The 20,754-nt window shown below is 36.8% G+C and overlaps 1 long non-coding RNA gene across 3 annotated transcripts in view; it reads right to left on the bottom strand.

Moving 5' to 3' along the window:
- Positions 1-20,754, bottom strand: part of LOC109498982 — a 96,830-nt gene that overhangs the window by 34,744 nt on the left and 41,332 nt on the right. Inside the window, exons 3-4 of one of the 3 annotated variants that reach the window (XR_006596770.1) lie at positions 12,686-12,817; positions 861-5,763 (exon numbers count right to left, since the gene is read on the bottom strand). The exons of 1 other annotated variant lie outside the window; for it this stretch is intronic. This is a non-coding gene — a long non-coding RNA (uncharacterized LOC109498982). The remainder of the gene's footprint in view (positions 1-860; positions 5,764-12,685; positions 12,818-20,754) is intronic. One more of the 3 variants, XR_006596771.1, reaches the window with a different exon arrangement.

The raw sequence follows: 20,754 nt of genomic DNA, 5'->3' as shown, positions 1-20,754 counted from the left end.
ATAGAATGAGTAACAATTTCTAAGCACTGTAATTTCTCGAATTGTCCAACAGTCTCACATTCCATCAGTAACCTATGTCAATCGGTTATACAAATAGAGGGCATTTATTCAGATATAAATGAATTTTTGTCATCTGACTATTCCCCAGTAGATGGAAGGAAGATGTACTCTATACACACACCTGAGATATAATTCTTATTGACAGTAAATACAGAATTCCTTCTTGGACAGTTTTGAGGGTTTGGTACAAATTCCAATGGGAATGTGAAAAATATGTTAGTGCGAATATTGTTTGCATCAACAATGTGTCACCTTAAATTAGCAGTAACTAATGTGTTTGGTTCCCAAAAGTTCTCAAGTGTATATTTTTTCATAATGGTATAAAAACATTATGGCAAAATTGAAATGAAAAGACATAGAAAATATGATATATCTTGACAAAATTATTGCAATCAATTCTTACAAAGCTATCTAAAGCACCTAGAAATTCAAGAGAAATGTATAGTTTGAACTAGAATGACTCAAGTCATTGAGTCTGTATAGAGTGGTCTACCCAAGCTACAGTGAGTTCATGAAAACTCAGTTAAAATGAAGTTTTCCACTGAAGCACCTTCTTCCAAAAAAAATATAAATGCAACAACAACAATAAAATGTTTAGGATAATATTTTAACCTAACAACAAATGTGTCATCTTTTATATCTGTATCAATCAGCTTTTGCTTACATACAAAATTACTCCAAAACTTAATGCTTGATATAACAAACATTTTTATTTTTTATGATTCTGTGGGTTGGCTGAGCAGATCTTCTGGTCTACACCAGCATGACTGGCACTGAGTAATCTATGATGGCTTACTCACATGTCTGAGGGCTGGCAGGCTTGTTGGTCTAAGAAGATAAGGGCTAGGATAACTTATCTCCAGCTCCATGTGGTATTTCTTCCTGCGGTAGGATGTTCAGGGTTTCATTTCACAGCACTCTCAAGGTCCCAAACAACAGCAAGATAGGGTAGGTTCCAACATATATGCTCCTCAAATCTCTGCTTGAATCAAATTTTCCAGTATTCTGTTAACCAAAGTAAGTCCATCCAAAGATAGATACCATCGTTTATATGTCTGTGACTTTTTTCAACCACAATATCTTCAAATTTAAATATCAACAGCAATTTTTAGGCTTTGAGATATAGGGAAATTTTTTTTATTCCAATGTTAAGGTTGCTTCTCCACTTGTGAATTGATGCTGTAATCTTTCTTCTTGCTCTATAGTCTTCATTTCTTTTCATTCTCTACCAACCTTTGCCAGAATATAGATGCACTTAGGGGAATAAAGACAGCAGCTGACTGGGTTAATGGGAAATATCAATAATGATGAGAGAAAAGACAGCACCATTACAACCCCTTTATTTATATCTCAAGTCAAAAGAAAAAATGACCTTAAAGTTTCCGATTTGCTTTAGGTCATATGTATGTGACCTAAGTACAGGTCTGATATTGGGGGGTGGGGGGGAATCCTACCAGAAGTTGAAATTAATAAGACAGAACAAATTTGGGATCTAAAGTCGGCAATCGATTTTTATCTCAAATAATGAAAAGTGGTTTTTTATTAACATTACAAAAAAACATACATTATATTTAATATGGAAAACCAAGGTAATCCAATTTTTTAAAAATATGCTATTTAAAAGCAGTAATTCAATAGCTAATATAAACGTCATACAGATTGCTCTAACATTATTAGAGTAATGAAAACCTAGTTTTCAGAAAGAATGTCTAAGATGATGGCAGCCATTTTGTTTAACACAATCTGATCAAGAACACTTCATCATGGGTAAGTGACAAGAAAGAGTTTCATTGCCATCTTAATGGCAATTAAATAACCACTGACATCATTGGTAGGAAATGTCTTTCATCACCATTTCAGATTTCTTGAAATAGCAGGAAACGTGATTTTGTTATTGTAGTGTTAATGCAGTTAGGGTGTGTAACAGTCTCATAAAAGTAAAAACAGAGCTTGAGATTTAATGACAATCATCATCACTTTTTTAAGACAAACTATATGCATTTGATCAAACCCACAACCACACTTGTAAGGCATCTTTTTCTTGTCAATGAAACCATTTTTATTCCATCATAGAATTAATTATTCCAACCTAATAATAAAGGCAGTCAGCAGTAGAATTTAAAGTAGAACTGTGCATGTGGAAGCAAGAATAATCCATACACTTTTCCACTAGTATCTGAAAATATCAAATTTCTTACATTTGCCTTTAAACCACTCCTAACCTTTTTCTTTTATTTGGTCAATACATAATAGAATCTTCATGAAAATGCTTTTACCTTAACTCAAAATGCAAAATAACATATAATTTTGTGATATTTCATTTAATTCAATAATTGTTTCCATATTTTTTGGCTCTTTCTGGCTAGTGTCAAACTGTTTTGATTATTAGCTGGTGAAAATGAGGAAATTTTTTTTGCCTGTACACTGCTGTTCAGCTTTCACTTAATAGCAGTTATTTCCTCTGATATCATGGCTTGCAAGCACTGCTTAACCATTTAAATCATGTGCTTCAGATTTCTGACTTTACTGCAAAGTAATCCTATATGGAAGCCTATCTCTACTCCCAGAAGAAATTTAACCATTGGCAGGTACAGGATCCTTCAGAATTAAAAAAAAAAGAGAGAAAGAGACCACCATGACTGCAAAAATGGTGCTCTCATTCTCTTAAAAATGTGAAAATCCATGGACAAAGGATTTAAGACGTATTTACGAATGGCATATTGTAGTAAACTGTAGTTACTCTTCTTAAACTATGGCAGAGTAAAACAATTACTTGCCTGTCTTAAAAAAATTTCCTTACCCAAATAATCAAGTAAGTTAAATATGACCAGAAATATATTATACCTTTATTTATTTATTAATTTATATTTGATTTTGTTCAGAAAGGTTAGAGTGAAGCACCTGGCTGGCTCGGTCAGTGGAGCATGTGACTCTTGATCTCAGGGTCATGACTTCAGGCCCCATGTTGGGCACAAAGATTACTTAATTTAAAAAATGTATTTTTAAAGTTTAGAGTAATAAGCACAGAAAATTTTATGTTATCTCAGATAGCTTTCAAATGCTTTTGGTGAGGTTAATCAGAGTTGGAAATTTTTTAAACTTCTACAAAAGCAAGATCCAGACTATAACTTTAAAAAGTCCTCAGTGCAAGAAGGAAAATGGCCAAAAATATATCTCAAATCTCATCTGGATCTAAATTTGACTCTCAGATGTTCTGTGACAAAACTGCCTTTGAATGTGTCTACTCCCAGCAATTAACCTTTTACTCCCTGTCTTCCTTCCCTCTCCTCAAAAGCTAATCACATTTAAAATCAATTTTAAATGAAGACTCAAAGGAAATCACTACCACAATCCCAGCTTATTGATTAAGTCATCCTTCTCACATATATACATACACTTTATTGAGAGTTGGGGCCACTACAGCTCAACTCTTAGAAAACTCCATGCCTATCATCCAAAGCTGATCGCATGAAGGCATGGCTGGCCAATTTATGCTTGCTCTGGCCTTAATCTGGAAGAGACAATATTTAGGTTCCTGGCTGCATGCTTCCAAAGTGATCTCTACATTTTTGACAAATCATTACTCCAGTTTTTTTTTTTTCCCCTCACAGCAAATCTAGAATTCTGGAGTCAGTACTGCCTTGGCCTGAATTCTAGGGCCTCCTTTGAATGGGAAAGTCCCAGGGTCAAGTGTAGTCAGCCAATGAAACTGGAGGTCAAAAATCTACTGTTCACAATAGTTTGTGAGGAGTTACAAACATTAGGGCAAATACCATGAAGCATCCACCTTAGGAGCACATTACATCAAGAGAAACCAAGGAAAAGGAATGGGAGAGAAAATTAAAGGTTCTAATTCTTATTCTAACACCGCCTACTTGCACAGTTTCTAGGTGTCAATGTATATAATGTCAGTTAGATGTATGTGGCATGTTTCAACTCCATTTTGAGCTGTGTGTTGCGTGAATTCCACTATTATCACAAAGAACTATGATAAAATGGAATCATAAAAAGTTTCCTCCCTTTCCTATCTTATGTCTAGTACAAAGGGGAAAATAAATACCATTGTGGGGAAAGAAATTATGAGAAAAACAAAATTTCTTTGATATGTAAAATACAAAGAATACACTAAAGCACTGAGTGACCCCTAAAAAAGACTTGTCTGAAAGTAGAATCCACAAAGTCTGAGAAAACCAAGCCCTAATTGTTTCAAACATGGAACTTTTAAAATAATTTTTAAGTGAGGGTATCTTCATTCTTTCCTAATATTTATGTGTACTCAAAAGGGAAGTTAAATATTGTCATTTTTCAATGTTGTTTTGCTAGTGTTTTGATCCAAAAAGTTCAACTTACTGAACTTCCCCTGAAAAGTATGCGTTGTCCCCACTTTCCTCAGCATAATTTGATGTGTGTGAGGAACTGGAAGGGATTACAAGAAAACCACAAGACATAGTTCTCTTCTGGCTATTATTATTATTTGGCACCAGAATTTGAGCCTGAAAGGTTTATTTCCGTAAAGTTCAAAACACATCTTGTGTGCACTATGTAATTATCATATTATATGTTATATTTTTTTACCTCCTTGAGGGAAATTTGCTCTTCTAGTTTGGTTCCCAGATGGCATAATTCCGTAGGTCGTGTGTGTGTGTGTGTGTGTGTGTGTGTGTGTGTGTTTATAAATACATCTTAAAACACACATGTGATAGATGTGACAGTCCTCCAGACCAGCCCTCAGCTGGCTCAAAAGTGTGTAAGTCAAAAGTCCTATTGCTTGGCCCTCAGTAGTTTTGGTATTCATGTCCAAATTTCTGTCTTTAATATTCACATAATCTTCAGCCAGTTTCTTGCAGCTTGTCTTGTTGGGCCGCATGGCAATGCCACCACCTAGTGGAGCTTGCCTATCCTTTGGCAAACATGTTGCAATCTAACCCTATCAACAAAGTCCTCACTGGTAGGTGGGTAAGTAGGCTTCTTCCAAGAACCTCCTTCCCAAAAATATTCCTTCCGATGCAACTGCCAACCTTTGATCTGTTCAGAAACTCTAACATTAGATTCGCTTTGGGGAAAACTAACCATCAAAGAACTTATCATTGTTTCTAATAGAGTATGATCTTAAATATACTTAATAGCTAGAAGGAAAATTATAATTCCTATAATTTTCACAAATTAACAGAGCTTTAATCTAATTATCAACTAGGAAGTCATCTACATGTCAACGTACAGTATGCTCAGGATATAACCTGAAGAACATGTACCAAAATTGTGGCAGTGATTATCTCTGAAGGGTACAGATGAAAGTAAAGGGAGAAAGGTATAGTGTTTTCTTGGTTTTTCAGATTTTCTGCACTGAGCAAGTACTTTTTAAATTGTTAATTTAAATGTTAATGATAAATGTTAATCTATATTTATATACCAGCCATGCAGAATGAATTGGTAACCAAGTTTTCAAGCTGGTCAGGAACAATATCCTTTTATTTTAGACAAGGCAGCCAAGCCTCAGAGAATTTAAGTGACTTATCTAAATTAACACTGATGGTTAATTTTATGTGTCAACTTGACTGAGCCATGCCCAGACAGCTGGTTAAACGTTATTTCTGAATGTGTCCATGAAGGTGTTTTCAGAAGAGATCAGCATTTGAATTGGTGGTCCATGTAAAGCCGTGGCCCTCTGCAAACCTGGTGGTCACCATCCAATCCTCTGAGGGCCTGGATAAAGCAAAAAGGCAGAGGAAGGTTGGTTTTGCTCTCTGCCTGACTGCTTGAGCTGGGACACGGATCTTCTGCCCTCAGTGCTCCTGGTTTCAGGCTTTCACCTCAAATTGGAACCTACACCATCAGCTCTCTAACTCTCAGCCCTTTGAACTACATCCCCCACCAGCTTCCCTGATTCTCCAGTTTGCAGACAGCAGATCACGGGACTTAGCCTTCACAATGACCTAAGTTTATGAGCAAACATGCTATAATACATATCTATCTAGATCTAGATCTAGATCTAGATCTATACTGTTCATTCTGTTTCTCTGGAGAACCCTAATGCAGTAACACAGCTAGACACTAGACACTAGAACAATCCCAGCTTCTCAACTTCAGCTCCAGTACTTAGGCCACTATATCATGACACCTCTCCTCCACCTCCTCTCTGGTTGGATTTCTTATATAATCTTTTTCCACAGTGCTCATCTAACACTATAATAATTTTTCCTATGAACAAAAATCTAAAGTCAAGTATTCTCGTATGAAAGTAGAACAATAAGATTAGTGACAGAGAAAGACAAGTATCATACGACTTCACTCATATGAGGACTTCAAGATACAAAACAGATGAACATAAGGGAAGGGAAGCAAAAATGATATAAAAATATGGAGGGGGACAAAACAGAAGAGACTCATAAATATGGAGAACAAAATGAGGGTTACTGCAGGGGTTGTGGGAGGGGGGATGGGCTAAATGGGTAAGGGGCACTAAGGAATCTACTCCTGAAATCATTGTTGCACTATATGCTAACTAATTTGGATATAAATTTTAAAAAATAAAATTAAAAAAAAAAACAGGGAGGGAGACAAAACATAAGAGACTCTTAAATATGGAGAACAACAGAGGGTTGCCGCAGGGGTTGTGGGAAGGGGGATAGGCTAAATGGGTAAAGGGCATTAAGGAATCTACTCCTGAAATCATTGTTGCACTATATGCTAAGTTGGATGTAAATTTAAAAAATAAATTAAATTTAAAAAAAGACTAGTGACAATTCATGTCTTTTGTGATAACATCCTACGTAAGTGATAAGAATGGAGTACAATCTCATTGTGTATAAGATAATCTCAATTGATCAAAATACTTCCAATATGCTAATAACGCTGAATACTGACAACTGTTTTCAGACTTTCTTAATAAAATATTCTCAAGGATAACATATCAGATGAAATGTTCTAACAAAAGCCTAAGAATCTTTCTGAAATACTGAATAAGCAATAATTCTACCCTAACATGGTTGGGTAAAACCCTTAACTTACCCTTAACTTGGAAAAACCCATGAGATGTTCTCTTCTGTTTCTCACATCACCCCTCACTGGCCCACTTGCAAATAATCAGGATATAACACAAAAATACCACTGACAAAGTAAATATACTAATTATTTCTATTCATTTTCAGTTAAAAAAAATTCTAATCTAGCTTTTATCAGTATTCCTTGCTATCATCTATTGAGATGCTACATTCTAGGTTCTTTGTAAACATTTGTAATTCTTACAATAAACCTACAAGGTAAGTCGTGTTACCATTTGGCTTTACTGATAAAGAAAACAAGGCTCCAAGAGCTACTTGCCCAGTAATTCACAAGGAGACGCTACCAGTTCTGCCCTCATGAAGATTAAATATTATGTCGAGAGTTGTATTTAAGTTCTTTGTGTGCTAGATTCCAACAAATTATATCTAGGATATCTTGTTCACAATTACCCAGGTCACATATCATTTCAGCAGTTGACCAGGTTGCCCACTTGACAAGCATCTTCCTTTGCAGACAAAAGTATAGACATAAAATTAATTAACTGTTCCTTCTTAAAAGAGCTCAGTCTATTCAAAGATGATGCAGAAAGGCTCTATGAGACTCCTCAGAAAAAGAAAACACTTAATCTAGTTCTTTCATAGAATTTCCTGAGGGGGAAGAAAACTGCCCAGTCTCCCAGAACATCAAAACTTTAGTTGAAAATGAGCTAATCTTGCAATCAGCTCCATTGGGCTCTTTGGCAGGAGGCAGAAGAAGCTTGGACAGTCACAGTCTTTTGTGAGACTATGGGATTTTCTTCCTCAGTGCTATTGTTTTGGCACCGTTCACAAGCAATAAATCCTTTAAAGCCTAACAAGTAATTGTAGAGATTGAAACTAAAGCTTCTATAGTTGCAAAGCTTTTAATGTGTCACTGAAATAAACCATCATGTTCACTGTTCTGAACAGAAATGTCCTTCAATACTAGGGGGTTATTTTTTTTACTACCTGCTATATATCTGGCACTGTGTTAGAAACTACAAGGACTACACACACACGCATACCCAAAACAGTAATTCCTGTCTCACGAAATTTAATATAATAATGAAGAGGCAAAATGTTTACAAGTAATGACCATAATTTTTTAGTGAAATTTTCTTAGCACATTAACAAGGACAGATTCATAGCTAGGACATTCCAAAATTGTCAAATCCAAATATTAAGTTGTAGAATTTTGTATGGGTCCTATTAGAAAACAGAATTGTTCCTCAGGTGGTTAAAATGAAAACAAGCTGATGAAGGGACCAACAACAAAGGTGTGGGAAGAATGGAGCTAACAAACAAGGCATAATCAGGCATCCAGAGACCCAACCATGGGAAGGCATTACGAATCTAGGGCTGAAGGGGCAAGAGGAGAAAATGATGTTAAAAGAGCCCAGTAAAAACTAAAGCTGTGGAAGGGGCTGCCCAACAGGACCTGAATCATGGAGGAGTACATGTATTACAAGATAAATTGCTACATGAAACCAGGGAAGAAGCAAGGAAGAGATACCCACAGCTCTCTTTCCTTCTATCCATCCATGTCCTCCCAATGCCTCCACTGAGTGAACCTAAATAAAAGTCAGCTAGAAAGGAGAACCCAGGTAATGCTGTTCACAGTCAGAAGTCAACTGTAAGGGCAGGAGGGAAGAGGACAAATTACAGAGTATCAGCATTTATGCTAATGAATTACAATAATAATAATTATTATTATTATTATCATTATTATTATTATTATTATTATTATTATAAATCTTAATAAGTATTAAACACAAAGAATTTACTATGCCAAATACTGGTCTCAGTGTTTTGCGTATATTGAATCATTTAATTCTCACAATGACCTTTTGAGTTAGAACTGGTATTAACTTATTTACAGATGAAGAAACTGAAGCACGGGGAGATTAAGTAACTTGCCCAAGGTCACACAGCAGCAGCAGTAAGTGGTAAAGCCTAGATAGGAACCTAAGTGATCTTGCTCCAAAGCTCATGGCTTTAACCATTATGTGCCACTGCCTGTCCCAAGCCTAAAAACATGCTCTCCATTACAGCACACCCCAAAGCAGCATCTCTGAATATTTAAAAGTAAAATCAAATTTGATGTCTCAGAATTTCACTAAATATTTCTGTTGAACATGAACATGAAGATTAAGTGTTTGGGATGTGCACTCCTCTACCATACAAGGAAAGAAAATTAGATATAATTTTGATTTTACCTTTAATTCCCAAAGATGCAGAATTCTTGGAGGGGTAGTGAGAAAATAATCAGAAAACACTCCATTCCAAAGGAGAAAAACAGTGGCAGAAAAAGACATGATTTAAAGCCCAAAGAGAGAAGTTATTTTAAACAAAGAGCAACTACTGCCATTGCTTTGCCTCTCCAGGCTTGAACCTAGAGAAATGTTGATGTTCTTGAACTAGTAAAATTGTAACGCTCCTCAGAGACATTTCTTCTTGGAGGCGGAAGAAAACTGATTAGCCATTTAACCTGAGGTAGGTGTGCAACTTGAGTTTAAAAGAAAGCAGTCATAAAGAACAACTTATTCAAACAAGTCTGCAATAGTCACCAGATTGTTGTTGCAACTCATCACATCCTTCCTGGAAAATATGGGAGAAACGCTAAGCTTTCCCTGGCCCATAATAAATCACTCAGGAGCTGCCACTCCCAGGCTAAATCTTCCGGTCTGCTCTGTACCTCTCCCCCCTTTTTTCTTCATATTTTTCTTCTCCTATTTCTAGTCTCAGTTAAAGGGAATGAGAAGAGAATAGGAGTAAAAGTAGACCATTTTTACTCCTGTTGTTGCCCTAAGAAAACAGGAATATGATTTTCCTACTTCTGCTTAAAATTTCTGCATCAGAAATCATAGTTGACAAGTGTCCACCACAAGGGCATAATATTTTGGCTTTGTACTTAAAAAGCAGAGCTTATCTGGTCATTTGAAAAGATGGAAGTTTTAAAATGGATGAGAAGGTCTGTCCAGAGTTTCTCTCCCACTATTTTGTGCCAAGTCACCAAATTTCTTGAAGTTATTTTTGAACTAACAGTAAAAATATTAGCTTATGTGCTGAACACATTTCAAAGCACATTAGAAGTGTTACTTGTATCATCTTCATAACAAACCTATCATTTATCCAACTTGCTTATCTCTGTTCAGGTCACCACCATTTATTATGGGGGTTAGTAAGGTGGGTATCTGACAATTTGAAGACTAAATGAGCAAAGAGTATAGTGTGGAAAGGGAAAAGAAGGAGTAACTTTACAGTGGAGAAATCTGACAAATACTACTTAAGCCAGGTTAGAAAGGTTAACATCAAGAGTGATAAGACATGTTAATACAGTGTACTCCTGATTTTCTGAAAATGGCACTTCATCTCTGCAGTTTTCCTCCCTAAAGCCCATAAACCCAGTCTAATTACGAGGGAAAATATCAGACAAATCCCAAGTGAGAGACATTCTACAAAATCCCTGACCAGTACTCCTAAAAACTGTCAAGGTCATCAAAAATAAAGTCCATCACAGCCAAGATAAATTAAGATGTGGTGATTAAATGTAATGTGGTATCCCATATGGAATCCTAGAAGAAAAAAAGAACATTAGGTAAAAAATAAGAAAATCAGAACAATTTTAATATAGTAATGTATCAATATTGCTTTATTAATTGCAACAAACTGCAGTTCTATACTACTACGTTAATAATAGGGGGAAATAGGTGTGGAGTATATAGGAACTCTCTGTACTATCTTCACAATTTTCCTGTAAATATAAAACCCTCCTAAAAAATAAAGTTTATTATAAGAAGTGAAAAGAGAGAATGTGTAGAGTTTTGTTTTTTTTTTTTTTAAACCATGGTATATTCTTAGGGTAATGATGTTGGTAATGATTACAGCTGTGTTTTGGTGACAATCTGGCAGTAACTGGAAAGTAGATTAGTGCAGTATTCACAAGAGATTTACCATGGCTCAAATTTGTACAATATTCATGATTTCATTTTCTCGGAAAACAAAAATGTTCAGATATATATAACTTCAGAAAGTGGTTCTAGTTATCATCATCTGATATATCAAAAAAATTGATATATCTCAAAAATTATTCAACAGTTCATCAGTCATTCTGCAAGTCATTTTTTTTAGTACTCATCATGTGGCAGGTATTGTCCTAAGTCCTAAGTACTGGGAACACAAAGGCTCACATAGTTGACCTACACTCCCAAACCTCAAGGAATGAATCTACAGAAGAGAAAACTAAAAGAAACTAGTGTTTATTTAGGTCCTGTGATAGTACAAGAACTTTACCTACATTGCCTCATGTAATCTTCACGGAAAACTTCTGGGAAATCTTTCATTACTGCCTGAAGCGCATCCGGTTCTTATCCCTATTCTGGCATCTACCACACAGTAGAACAATAGCCAACATATTGCCCATACTGACAACTAAACTGTCAAGTCCTTGAGGACAAACACTTGTTCACTGTTGATGGCTCAAGCATAATAAAGCATAATGCCTGCCCATAATTGGTGAAGTGGGTGAATGAGATCTAGCCAACCCTCCCAAAGCTTCCACCAATAAATCTCATCACCCTTATATATTATCTAGCTGAATAAGTAGTAGAAACTCTTAAGAAGATTCCAGATAATATTGGTGGAAGATAACTTACTGAACGTCCTATCATTTAATATGCCACTCTTTGCTCTACAGTAAGATCATTCCTGTTGAATAATGGAGTAACATCTCACTGCTTTTCAAGACCAGCTCAGCTGGAAGTTATCTAAGACAAACTGGATCATATTTGGAAGACTGTTTGAAATCCACCTGTTATTTGTTTTTTTACACTTTGATTGTTAATGCTTGCTGGGAATTCTATACAATGGTTGGAGGTAAGAAGTGTACTTTTTTTCTAAATTTCAACTTACTCCCCACTCCATTTGGCAGCAGATAACTTAAACTCACAAATGCAGATTAAATTCAGTTAACTTAGTACTTTCTCAGTCAGATCACAGTAAACTCAATTTAGGGTTCTCTCCCCTCCCTCACTTAAGTTCTAGTTGGCTTAGTGTCATGGCATCAGGGAAAGACACCTGCTCCTTAGTCCATGCTGACTTCTGTTGATATGCACCTCATTCCATCTGACTCATGGAAGGCTCCATGCTGGCACCTGCTGAAAACATCTCTCTATCTGGGCTACTTTCCAGTGGTGGTCCCTTGTTACAGATGCAAAGCCCCTCCACAAATGCCTGCTCTCAGGTACACATCCATGTCACTGTTGGCTGTATAGGAAAAGATTTGGCTACTCCTCACACTACATATGAACAGAAAGAGACTCTCTATAAGACCATTCTCCAAGCAACACTATGCTGTCTCCAGCTGTTTTTGCTGCCCCATGCATAGGACTGTGGCAACCCTGGAAAACTAGGCAGGGAATGGGACACATGCCCTCTCTGAGTTCATCCAGCCCTGGGCCAAAACTGTTGCTAGGGCAGGTATAAGGAAAAACACAGGGCCCCTTGCCAGAGACCTCCAAGAGTGTCTGATGCTATTCCTCTCCAATTCTTTCTCCATGGCCCAAGGAATCTTTATCAAGTCTAGGAAAGAAAAAACATTCTCTTACATTATGATGAATTCTTGCCAATCTTCCAATCCTTTAACTATTGTTTCTACCAGGAGTTTTAAACTCTGAAGCTAGTTTGTTTTCAAATGTTCCTTCAGGCTTTCCTTCTCTGAAACAGTAACCTCAGACTGCCTGAAATGGAGATAAAGGTAATTTAAAGGTAATTTGTGGGAGGAATAAATTACTAAAAATGAAAGCACAGTTGTTAATGTCAAAATTTTCCCCATGATAGAATTTGATCCAAGCTGAATTTCTGTATTTGAGGTACTGAGACCTGGGTCCCAAAAGTGTAGAATACAGATGGAAAAATACAACTTTCTCAAGTTGAATAGACTATGAATACTTGCTTTCAGAGTGACTTGACAAACTTCTTCACAGCCATTTCACAATAATTTTTGGGTTAGCATATAAGAAATGACCAGAGCAACCAACTGAAAAGACCTGTGTACTCTTCGTTGGCTAAGCCCTTAAGTGTATGATAACTAAGATAAGAAGAGAGGACAAACCTCATGCTTAGCGGTCAGAGACTTTTGTAATGAACACCACAGCTTTATCATGGACTTTGTAACTCCAAATCACAGCAAATATCCAGAGGGCACTATCTGGACAGAGATTTCCAATTTCCCCCTGCCACCATGAAATCACTACCATACTCCATCCTGAAGAAAAACATGGAAAGTAGATACAAAACTAAAGGGCCATGAATTTAACACAAAAGACACTGCGCCATCAAAAAGACATCTGATCAACGGTTACTATCCAAAATATATAAAGAACTTATAAAAACTCTATACCCAAAAAATGGATAATTCCAACTAAAAATGGGAAGAAGACATGAATAGACACTTTTCCAAAGAAGACATACAGATGGCCAACAGACACATAAAGAGATGCTCAATATCACTCATCATCAGGGAAATGAAAATCAAACCACAGTGAGATAACACCTCACATCTGTCAGAATGGCTAAAATCAACAACATAAGAAATAACAGGTTTTGGTGAGGATGTACAGAAGGGAACCCTCTTGAAATTCCTGGTGGGAATGCAAACTGGTACAGCCACTCTGGAAAACAGTGTGGAGGTTTATTAAAGTTAAAAATAGAACTACTGTACAATCCAGCAATTTCACTCCTAGGTATTTTACCCAAAGAATATAAAAACACTAATTCAAAGGGATACATGCACCCTAAGGTTTACAGCAGCATTCTCTACAACAGCCAAGTTATGGACATTATGGAAATAGCCCAAATACCATCAACTGATGAATGGATAAAAAAGATGTGGGGTGTATACACACACACACACACACACACACACACACACACACACACACACAATGGAATATTATTCAGCCATCAAAAAGAATTAAATCTTGCCATTTCAAGGACATGGATGGAGCTACAGAGTATTATGCTAAGCAAAACAAGTTAGAGAAAAATAAATACCATGTTATTTCACTCATATGTGGAATTTAAGGAACAAAACAAATGACCAAAGGAAAAAAGGAGAGAGGCAAACCAAGAAACAGACTCTTAACTATAGAGAACAAACTGATGATTACCAAAGGGAGGTGGATGGGGGGATGGGTGAAATTGGTGATGGGGATTATGGAGGGTACTTGCTGTGATGAGCACTGGGTGTTGTATTTAAGTGCTGAATCACTACATTGTACACCTGAAACTATTATTACACTGCAAACTAACTGGAATTGAAAACTTTTTAAAAAGAGACTAAACCAGAAGAGTGTAAATAATTATAAATTGAACAGCACAAAGTGTATTTTTCCTTAACAATCAGGTGAGACTGTCAGCACTAGAAAAGATGCTATATTTTCCTTCAACTTCCAAGTGTAGTGAGATTGAGTGCTGCTCTGCTAGCCAATCCTCCAAAATCAATCTTTCCAACAGGAGTACATAGCAAAATGGAATGAGGCAAGACAGCACGAACTGTTCCCAGGTAGCAAATTATAATATTCCAAATCAACTGTCACAGAAGTGTGTACTGAGTTCTGGATACCGAGGTAATTTGAAGAAAAAGGAAAATACATGGAACAAAGGAAGAAGGAAGGGAGAGAAGGGAAGGAGGAAGGGAAGAAAGGAGGCAGGGATACAAGGAAGGAAAGAAAGGGGCGCCTGGGTGGCGCAGTCGGTTGAGCGTCCGACTTCAGCCAGGTCACGATCTCGCGGTCCGTGAGTTCGAGCCCCGCGTCGGGCTCTGGGCTCATGGCTCAGAGCCTGGAGCCTGTTTCCGATTCTGTGTCTCCCTCTCTCTCTGACCCTCCCCTGTTCATGCTGTCTCTCCCTGTCTCAAAAATAAAATAAACATTCAAAAAAAAATTAAAAAAAAAAAGGAAGGAAAGAAAAGGAGAGGGGGGAAAGCAACAAAAATGACTTGTGTTATACATAGTAACTCTATGGTAAAATCATTTCCTCAACAAGTCATGGCTGAAATGAAAGCCAATGACAGTGCCAGATTGTTCAAATAAGTAATGCTTCAAAAAGCTCTTCAGTGTATCTCCAGTGAATTCAGAGCAACAATAACAACAAAGTAAGTTTTTCTTATGTACACCTATCCTCCTGGTTTGTCTCTTCTCCAAAAGAACTTGAAAACTCTCTATGCATCAGGGGTAAAATTACCAATTTATGAAATGTTGCAAAATGCTGTTTTTAAAAAATGAATGAATGAAACAAAGTGAATGAAGAGAGAGATCACAAGAGAGAGGGAGGGGGAGGGGAAGAAAAGAAGTATAAAGCAACCTAAAAGCTTTGAACATCTACACATTAATGATTTTTATTAGTGTCTCCATAGAATGTACAGGTAAGCTTTAAAACCCGCATCTACTTACCAAGTGACTTTCTGTGCTATTGCTTATAGCTAAAAAAAGACACAATCCTCTCAGCAGAGTTGTAACCCATTTACCAGACTACACTGGTAAATGAGCCTTCTTTCCTCCCAAGCTCCCCAGAAAAGGTGTAATGGCAACTCCAGTCACTATAACTGTTCCACAACTGCCTTCAAGGAGATTTGAGAAAACCCAAAAGCCCACAAAGCTTATTGACTTATGTAAAGAATGCACAAAGGAATTTTATTTTCAATTCCAATTTCTTAATTTTTTTTATTATTTTCCCCAGCACAAAGCAGTCTTTGTGCCTGTGGATCTCCCTAAATGTTTATGTCCCAAAGGACACAGAGGTGTGAAAAATGTGACTCAGGTTCTTGATAAATTCACATAATAAGACAGATGCTTGAAAATGAAAAGCAAATGAAATCCCTCTTTCCTCTAAATTTTCTTCCATGTCAAAGGTTAGTCTTGCTTATTCAACAACTTGGACCTCAGCACGTGAAAAATAAGAAGTCTATCCAAGTGGTATCAACAGCTAAGATTTTACCAATGTGAACAGAAAGTCCTTAGAAAAATAACCCAGGGTTAGCAGTTGGAGAAGAGTTCACAGTTTTACTAGTCCAGAAATAAATTATTACAAACTGAGTAACTGATACAACATGTTCATTTGCTAACTTCCCCATAACCCACTAAGAAAATTTAAGAATGAGAACATTTGACTTAAACTGCCTGACTCACTCTTAGAGCCCACTAAAATCTTGAGTATTCATCCTATAAAATAAAACTTTCAAGAATGTAACAATGAAAAAAATAAGTTCTTCTCTTTTCTAGGAAAAGTATAATAATTAGAACTATATTTTAAGACAACAACAAATCCTACCATAGATTGCCCACTGAACACAACATAAATTCTTGCAAAATATTTATTATTTGTTCGTTCTCCTCCACCATTGGCAGGTTAATGAGAGCAAACCTCTGACAGGCCAGCAAAGAATTTAGCTTTAAATAGCAGATAAGATAGTTGCACATGGGTCATGCTTCATTTTGTTTTGAAAAGAATTGGGACTTCTCTTTGTGTTCAGCTTACAAGTGGAATGATTATGAAATTGTGAGTGAAAACAGAAAGGTCAAGGGGCACCTAGGTGGCTCCCTGAGTTAAGTGTCCGACTTCAGCTCAGGTCATGATCTCGCGATTACGTTCATGAGTTCGAGCCCCGTGTTGGGCTCTGACAGCGTGGATGCTGGAGGCTGCTTCGGATTCTGTCTCCCTCTCTCTCTGCCCCTCCCCCACTGATGCTCTGTCTCTCTCTCAAACATAAATAAACATTAAAAAAATTTTTAAAAAAACAGGAAGGTCACAAAACTTACCTGCCAAAATGCCCTTAAAACTATTAACACGGACCATCTTGTCTACTCTATAAATTCTTAGTATTAAGGTAAAAATAATAGCTAACATGTAGTGTGTGCTAACTATGTGCCAGGCACCGTTTAAAGCATTGACAAAAATTAATTCAAATAATATCACTTTTTGCATTCCTTGGAAGAAAAACTAAAACCATTTGGGAAAATAAAAACTGTCTGATTTGTCTGGATGGCTGGATCATGAGCTAATTTATTCTTTCATTTTGATTGCCATTAGCATTGCTGTTGTTGTTGTTGTTGTTGTTGTTGTTGTTGTTGTTGTTGTTTTCACACAGTAAATACAAATGTAAAGTTTTTGTAAACTTCTTCCAAACACTTTTTGCACCCTGGAAAACGGGATAACAATAGTACCTTCCTCACAGGGTTCGTGTATCAGTTTTACACACTGCAAAAGTCTTTCCAAAACACTTGTATTCATACAACATTCAAATGCTTGCTGGATGTAATCAAACTTCTTAACTGATAATGGAACTCACTCTTTTTTATCTCACTACTTCTCTGTACAACCCTTCATTCTCGTCAGGCCCAAATTCACACCTAACTTATTCCAGCTATCTTTTTCTTTTTAATGTTTAATTCTTTATTTTGAGAAAGAGAGAGAGAGCGCGTGCGCACAAGGGGGGAGGAGCAGAGAGAGAATCCCAAGCAGGTTCCGTGCTGTCAGCGCAGAGCCCCACTTAGGCTTGATTTCACCATTCATAAGATCATGACCTGAGCCAAAATCAAGAGTCAGATGCTTAACAGACTAAGCCACCCAGGCACCCTGCCGCCCTGCCTATCTTAACTTGCTCTCCCTTCCCACATCCTTACAAATAAATTCATCACTCCTCTGTTAATTATGCCTTCCCCATCCTTCATCTTCCAATCAAATTTCCCTATCTCCTTGTAACTCTTCCCCATCCTACCTGAATCTAACTGTCAAGTACAGAGTACCAACAATGTGCTTGGCACTTTTTCTATGTTATTTAATCCTATCAACAATTCTAGAGATAGTTAATAGTATTCCTATCACATACATGAGGATTAAAGAGCTTGTGATTTATTCAGGGTAGTGGAGCCAGGGTTTACTCTCAGTTATGGTATCCATCCTGCACTTAAGAGCTTGTACCACAAAGGCCTTAAATTTATATTGTCTTGGAATGTTCTCTAATTGCTTAATATATGTTAAATCCATATTTTTCCCTAAGTTCCTTGATGTCTATATCTCATTCAGGGCACACATAAGCACTTGGTTAATACTTCTGGCAGACAAGGAAAGCCTCAAAAGTGATATGAAGTTTCCACAAAAGGGTTAATCTGTAAGTATCAGTCATCCCAAAATTCCCTACAAAGACTACAAACTAACAGAAGCTTCAAAAAACCTGGTAGAAGCTTCAGGAAAACACCATCATAGAGAAACACTCAATAAGTGTTTGAAGATGATGATGAGAAACTCTTGAGGCAGCTGGACCTTTGACAGACTAGAGTAGAAGTGTCAGAGGAAGATCAGAGTTGCCCTGCAAAATGTAAGCACCCAAACATTTAACTTCCAAAAAGTTTATGTCTTAAAAAGAAGTGGGAAAGATAAATAGGGTGTTTCCTTCGATAACTTTCATGTTCCCAGGCATTTCTTTTTCTTTTGACTCAAGAGGTTCATGTCAGCTGAAGCAGATTTAGAAGACAACTAAATTGGGTTGTTTCACTACCACTAAGTAAATTCTGACATAATTCTTTATCTTCTATCCAGAGGCCCAGATCCAAATGGAAAGGAGGTAGAGCAATGCCTGAACATGTCTTAGCAACCACTCACCCAGCTCTTATTCTGGTACCACCAGGGAATATCCAGCCAAATAGCCTGAGTTGCTGTCTTGTATCCCTCCCACACCAGGCACTGCAACTGTATTAGAGAACTTCAAGCCCTGCCAAAGTGCCCTGAGGATGGAGCTAATGTCAATAAGCCCACAGCCAAAGAGATATCTGAGGAAAGCAAAACATTGATAGCACTAGATTTCAACCTTAGCCAATGGCTAATGGCCATACCTCTAAAAGAAAACTCCTACCCAACACCTTTTCAAACAGTCTTCTTAGTAATTTTTAAATACTAATTATTTCCATCACGATGGCCCTTAAGTGCTTAATAATTAGCCCTTTGGAAACAGTGAACAAACCAGCAGTTAAAATCCCCTAGCTCCTCGCTGCAGTCCTGCTCAGTGATGTGTATGAGTCTCTTTGTGACTTTTATTCAAGGCATGTGGCAGCTGGAGCACAGTCAACCCCATCCTTCAACAGCCTCATTTGCCTGGTTTGCAGGGGTCAGAGACAACAACACTCCAGCTGCCAGTTCCATGCCCAATGACAGGGTGAAGGATCTTTTCCATAGAAAGGCAAGGTTAATAAACAGCCCAAATCACTGACTTCTTATTCTTTTTACTCTCCTTCCTTCTCCTGTGCCAAGAGACCTCCCTCAGCTTTGTAACACCTTCTGTCACCAACACAATTAAGCCCACTACAATGCACCCACCCCAACACTCTGATTTGTAGAGGATACTAATATCACAAGACTTGGGCCAGCAGAGGAAAGAAGTATGATATCTTACTGGGAAAATATGTTCACTAAATCACTCATCCTCCCAAGAACTTATTTAAATACTCTTAAAATTTAACAAAGCATTATTATCTCCTCAAGCCCTAGGCACACTTACATAGAACACTATGTAAGAACGTACGTATTTTTTTTTAAGGAACTACTACACTATCATAGGAAACATCCCCAAAATATAAATATGTATATTTATATTATACATAGTATTATATATAAATATATAACCACAAATATTTAGAAATATGTATTTCCAGGGTGTCTGGGTGGCTCAGTCAGTTAAGCACCCAACTTCAGCTCAGGTCATGATCTCACAGTTCATGAGTTCAAGCCCCGCGTCAGGCTCTGTGCTGACAGCTTGAAGCCTGGAGCCTGCTTTGGATCTTGTGTCTCCCTCTCTCTCTCTCTACCTCTCCCCAGTTCGTGCTATGTCTCTCTCTCTCTCTCTCTTAAAAATGAATAAACATTTTTAAAAATTAAAAAAAAGAAATATATATTTACATAGAGCTGTGTTATTTATATTTTGGATTCTTCCAATTATTTATATTTATATATCCATGTATGAATATATAAACATTATATATTTTTTAATATATATAGATATTGCATAAAATGTTAACATAAATATACAGTAACATAAATATTTTAAATAACATATATAAAATTGATTTTATATGTAAATACGATTCTTTCTAAAATATAAACATATATACCCTCAACCTGAACAAGACCTTGAGAGAGACATTCAAGTCCACAGTGAAATTTCTTCTGCCACTTATTTTATCTTTTTTATGTTTATTTAGGTTATGAATGGGGAAGGAGTGACAACCACAGAATCACCACTTCTAATGAAGTCTGGCTCTGCTAGCAGGTCAAATAAAAACATCAACAGTTTACAACTCTGAGGTGTCCTCATTATTTAAGAAGAACACTCTCATTTTCAAGAGGAAGATGAAGGCATTATAAATAAAAGTTTTACTCCTAACTACTGACTAAAATAACTATTCTTAAGGACTTCATAGGTCAACATAACCAATCCAAAGTCAAGACTAAACTGAAGAGAACAAAAACTTTTAAATAAAGCTAAGACAATGATAACATTTATCTCCAGATCCACACGTAACTCTCATAAAATAATACAGTCAATTGTTGGAAAAAGGTTGTTCACCAGTTTCAAAAATGTGTATACGCGTATGTAAGTCACAAAGAACTGGTATCAAGGAAG

Source organism: Felis catus, chromosome B1 (genome assembly GCF_018350175.1).
Source record: "Felis catus isolate Fca126 chromosome B1, F.catus_Fca126_mat1.0, whole genome shotgun sequence".
In the NCBI taxonomy this organism is placed as follows: Eukaryota; Metazoa; Chordata; class Mammalia; order Carnivora; family Felidae; genus Felis; species Felis catus.
This window is presented reverse-complemented; position numbering and strand designations above follow the sequence as displayed.